The sequence below is a fragment of the Elephantulus edwardii genome, unplaced genomic scaffold, assembly GCF_000299155.1.
Source record: "Elephantulus edwardii isolate Elephantulus edwardi_28Jun2011 unplaced genomic scaffold, EleEdw1.0 scaffold00162, whole genome shotgun sequence".
Taxonomy (NCBI): Eukaryota; Metazoa; Chordata; class Mammalia; order Macroscelidea; family Macroscelididae; genus Elephantulus; species Elephantulus edwardii.
In genome coordinates, this window is record NW_006399912.1 from 2863548 (window position 1) to 2869219 (window position 5672).

The window sequence follows — 5672 nt, forward strand, 5'->3', positions numbered from 1 at the left end:
TGGAAGCAGCTGGTGATTTCGAACCATGAGTCTTTGGGGTTAGCAGCACAGCTCCTTACCCACTAGACCACCAGAGTTCTAATAACTTGCTACACTATAGTATAAACCATTGTGTTGTTAAGTGCTCTCCAGTCAAGTAGGATTCATAGCATCTCTCTGAACAACAGTTATGAACCATGTCCCATCCTGTGCCAACCTCACCATCTCTGACACACTCAAGAAACTAACAGCGTGTTTTTTGTTTTGTTTTTAAAAAATAAGTATTGATGTCTTTATTATGGCATAAACCTGTATTTTAACATTACAGTAAAGACATTGCATTTTATGTACAAGGCATATATAGTCCCAACTTAAAAATGAGTTGTATTTTAAAAGTCCATTGGATTATTTTGTTACATAAATTAGAAGATATGTGCTCTATAGAAAACAGTAAAGATGGTCACATTTCTCAGACTAGCTCACTTAAGCCAAAGAATAGCTGAATCACACACATTTATTATAGTAAATTTGAGTTCTGAAACCCAGGAGAGACTTCAGCTTCATTTACTCCAACAGCCACGATTGCCTTAAAATTGCACAGTGAAATCCCTAAAAATCTCCCTTCCTAGTTTTGATGTTGTTTTTTTCCTTTAAATACATTTACACTGAGGTTTTAGCTATCCACTCCTACATAACAGGAACTATGTTATTTGAACCTCCTTGAGAAGGTGAGAAGGCACCCAGGAGCACACTTCAGAGGATTCCAAAGCCTGGAGTTGAAGACTGTGTAAGAGTCATTGGATCTCTGGTGGTCTTGGCTATAGAGAATTATGCTGCTGACTTAAGGACCATCTTCTCTGGTGATCTGAGGCCACCAGTGGCTTTAAGGGGGAAGGGAAGGGCTATCTCCTCCAGTGTGACTTATGTCCTTGGAAAAGTGAGTGAGGGTGGCACAGTGGTCAAGCGCTCAGCTGAGAGTCCAAAGGCTCGCTGTTGAAACCCACTGAGTGGCTCTAGACTTGGTCATGGTAAAGACTGCAATCTGAGAAACCCTATGGGGCATGTCTGCTCTGTCACATAAGATCACCATGAATAACAATCAACTGTAAACATAAAACAACATTCCAACCAGATTAGGTTCGTCCCTGTCTCCTGCCTTAGACTGGGAGCTACCTGAACAGAAAGGAATTGCCATCGGGGCCACATTTTCCCTGAGGGGCTGCAGTGGCCAGGGCTGCCTCCCTCTACGAAATTCCCGCTGTCAGTTCTGTGCTCGTTCCCAAATGGACAAACCCATACACACACTTACGCACACACGTGCAACACACCAGGAACATGCTCACACACAGACCTTTCTCCATAACACATCCCTGCTCAAGTGTGCCCATACATGTGCTGGTACCACGCATACACCCCAAGTTTGACCTGGAGATATTTGCTGTTTCATTTAGTAAGTGTTTATCACATACCTACTATGTTTTAAGGGAGCTCTGGATGTAGGTGGTAGGGCCTGAGAAGGACAGGAGCGCAAGGAATGACACCAACAAAGTTCCTGCCCTCAAGGAAATTACATCCTCTGAGAGAGAGGCAGAGAGTGAGCAAATCAACCCAAAACAGTCAGAACAAGGGTTGGTGTTCCAGACAGTGGCCTGGAAGTGGCTGTGATAAGAGTTGAGCAGAGATGGGCGGAAGTGAGAGTGGGACATGCTGGCTTCTCAGGGAGAGTGTTTCAAGCCAGGAAGACAGCCAGTGCAAGGGTCCTGGGGCAGGTATGTATGTGCGGTGCTCCAGTGACATCTGGGATGGGATGGGGGCAGCCAGTGGGAAATGAAGATGCAGAGGCGACCAAGGGTCAGATCTTTTGGGCTCTCAGAAGAGCTCAGGATTTTTTTGTGTGCATGAGATGGGGAGTGATTGGGAATAGACACCAGGCCAGGATGTGCACGGACACACAGCTGTCCCTGTCCACATACCACAGTTCAACAAACACAATACACAACACATGTGCACACACACAGAGACAGAGACCATCTCAGCCTGCACCCTTTGCCTTATTTGCTTTGAGCAAGGATTTCTCTTTTCATAACAAGAGATAATCAATATCAATTTCACAGTCAATATTGATAAAACACAGTAGGTTGATAGGGTGACTAAGCTACACAAATAAGAAGGGGAAATTTTTTTTTTAAAGGAAACAGATTGTGTTCCGGAAACAACCCCCCTCCTTCACCTCCCCCAGTACGTGAAGCGCATTTGAGCCTCTAGGGTCTCTATTCATCTCTCTCTCTCTCTCTCTCTCTCTCTCTCTCTCTCTCAGATTTTAGGCTAGTGGGGAGGGCACAGATTTTCTCTGCAGACCTGTAGAAAACAAAGCAGGCAGAGTGATCCTTTAATGACATCAGTCAGGTCTCTCCTCACTGTTCAGAATCTGCACCAGAAAGGAGCTGATGTTTGAACAAAAGCTCCCCTTTCTCCTCTGGCCCCACTCTGATCAATCCACCAGCCGTCCTCGCTCGCTCCCTCCGTGCTCCTCCAGCTGCAGCTTCGTGATCTTTGCCCTGCCCTGAGACACTTCTCCCTGCGACACCCACCTGTTGTGTTTATTCTCTCTGCTTCTTTAGGTTTTCCGCGAATGACAACTTCTCATGGAGACTCCTCCCAAACAAGACAGAGCACCTAAAACCAAGTCAATTACCCTTCAGTCAGCCGTGATGCATGGCCCCTGTCAGGTGTTGAAGTAGGATTGGAGTTCTACTCTGAGGCATTTCCAGTGCATGATCTTCTGGAAGTAAATTGCCAGGCCTTTCTTCCAAAGACCTCTGGGTAAACTTGAACCTTCAACTTTTTTTTTTTAAATGATTTTTATTATTTTTTTATGTGTGTACCGTCAAATCGGATCTGACTGGTACAGGAGGAGATTGCCCCTCCTTCTCCAGCAGAGCATCTGGTGGATTTGAACCGCACACCTCTGGGATTGCAGTGCAGCTACTTGCCTCTAGGCCACCAGAGCTCGCTGAACCTTCAACCTTTTATTTATATGCTGAACACATTACGCTTTTGCACTAATTAGGGACTCCTTCTGATTCCTTGATTCATGGCTGGCTGAGTCATGTGTTCATTCCTAGACTCGGTGGTGTTGGTAGTAGATGCTCTACGATGAGCTACAACAGCAGATCTAAACCTTGCACCGTCTTGCACCATTCTCGCGATCTCTGTCATGCTTAACGCCATGTGGTCCTCTCTTGATTCTTTACTGCATGCTTACTCTAGATTGAGGAAGCTCAGGTGGCCTTGTGGGTGAGGAGTTACTTTGCCAGCCCAAAGGGAGGGAGTTCGAATCCGCGGCTGCTCCAGGGAGAAAGATGGGCAGCAATCTCCTCACTTGCCCTGCACAGCCTCTGAAAAACCCACTGCAGGGAGAATCAGCTATGAATCGGTTCTGACTTGATGGCATGCAACAACAGCAGACACAGTATTATGTTCTGGAAGCAGCTTTGAACAAAGTAGATGGAAGACCTGTCTTAAAAAAGATGGCACAAGTGAGGCAACCTTGAATCACATCGCACCATTTGTGAAAAGGAGTTCAGGTGGCCTCGTCTGTAGGCAGTTGCACTGCTGACCCAAAGACTGAGCCTTTCTACTGGTTTGAATCCACTCGCAGCTCCGAAGAAGGAAGCATCTCCTCTCATGGGATTTTCAGCCTTGGAGACCCTCTGGAGGGTCAGTTGGCTAAAGTAGAGGACAAGCCCATGGCCCTAAGTTGGCTGTATATAACCTGGGCACTGCCTGTACTAATATTAACATCCCAGCTCTACAGATGAGAAAACTGGGCCACGCAGGAGTTAAGAGGCTGGCCCACAGCCACCCAGCTAGGAAGTGGCAAAGCTAGGGTGCAGGCTCAGGTCTCTGAAAGGTCCCAGTGAGCCCAATGGATGGATTCTTGGGGAGAAAGGTTCTTTCTATGAGACTCTGGACACATCCTTTCTCTGAGAGTCTCCCCAGGCGTGGCAGTGTAAGAGTTACACGCTGGTGTGCACATTATTCCCGCCACCTGGCCTAATGACGCGTCATGTATGCAACAAAGGGAAGGCAGCCATCTGCCAGATGTGTGACAGGAAGCAGCTTGCAGGAAATTGCAAGCAGGTGATTATTATTAGCTTGGTTATTCACATCAGCCCCCTTCTCGGAAGGTCGTGCATTTACCAGACATTACTCCATGTCGTTTCCCCATCAGCCGTACACAATTTTGTCCTCGTGGGAGGATGGGAAAGGAGCCCCAATACTGCAGGGATTAAAGTGCTTAGCCACTAACTGCAAGGTTGACAGTTTGCTCCCACTCCATGGGAGAAAGATGGGGTACTCTGTCTCCATAAAGATTGCTGCTGAAAAGCACCACTCCTCGTTCCAGCGCAAGCAGTCCTGTGCCCACTCCTCGTTCCAGCCCAAGCAGTCCTGTGCCCACTCCTCGTTCCAACGCAAGCAGTCCTGTGTCCACTCCTCGTTCCAGCGCAAGCAGTCCTGTGCCCACTCCTCGTTCCAGCCCAAGCAGTCCTGTGCCCACTCCTCATTCTGACTCAAGCTGTCCTGTGCCCACTCCTTGTTCCGACTCAAGCAGTCCTGTGCCCACTCCTCGTTCCAGTCCAAGCAGTCCTGTGCCCACTCCTCGTTCCAGTCCAAGCAGTCCTGTGCCCACTCCTCGTTCCAGCCCAAGCAGTCCTGTGCCCACTCCTCATTCCGACTCAAGCAGTCCTGTGCCCACTCCTCATTCCGACTCAAGCAGTCCTGTGCCCACTCCTCGTTCCAGCCCAAGCAGTCCTGTGCCCACTCTTCATTCCAGTCCAAGCAGTCCTGTGTTCACAGCAGAAGGACATATTGCTTGGTCCTGCGCCGTCCTCACAGCCATTGCTCGGCTTGAGCCCAGTTATTCAACCGCTTGGTCAATCTATCTCCTTGGGGGCCTTCCTCTTTCTCAATGACCTTCCGTCTTACCAAGCATGATCCGTCCCTCCTAATACCATGCGACAGGACTGTATCTTTCCTTTCTCCATACCTATTCAATCTGTATTCAGAAGAAATCATTCAAGAATCTGGACTGCATGAAAAAGAATGTGGCACCAACATCGGAGGAAGACTCGTCAATAACCTGCGTTATGCAGATGACACAGCCTTGTTTGCTGAAAGTGAGGAAGCATTGAAACACTTGCTGCAGAAGATCAAAGACTACAGGCTTCAATGCAGAACCTCAACATCAAGAATACAGAAGTCCTCACCACGGGGCCAATAGGCCACATCATGATGGATGGAGAAGAGATAGGAATTGTCAACAACTTCCTCTTGCTTGGACCCACAATCAACACTTTTGGCACCAACAGCCAGGAGATGAAGAGATGCATTATATTGAGAAAGTCCGCTGTCAGGGACCTCTTCAAATGAAGTGCTGAAGAGAAAAGATGTCAGTTTGAAGACTACGGTGCACCTGATCCAAACCATGATCTTTCCAGTTACTTGCTGTGCATCTGAATGTTGGAAAGTGAGTAAGGATGACAAGAATTGGTGCCTTTGAGTTGTGGTGCTGGAGGAAAGTACTGGATATTCCATGGAATGCCAAAAGGACAAACAAGTGTGTCTGGAAGAAGGTGGAACCCAGGTGCTTCTTAAAGGCAAGGATGGTGAAGCCTCAGCTCACACACTTT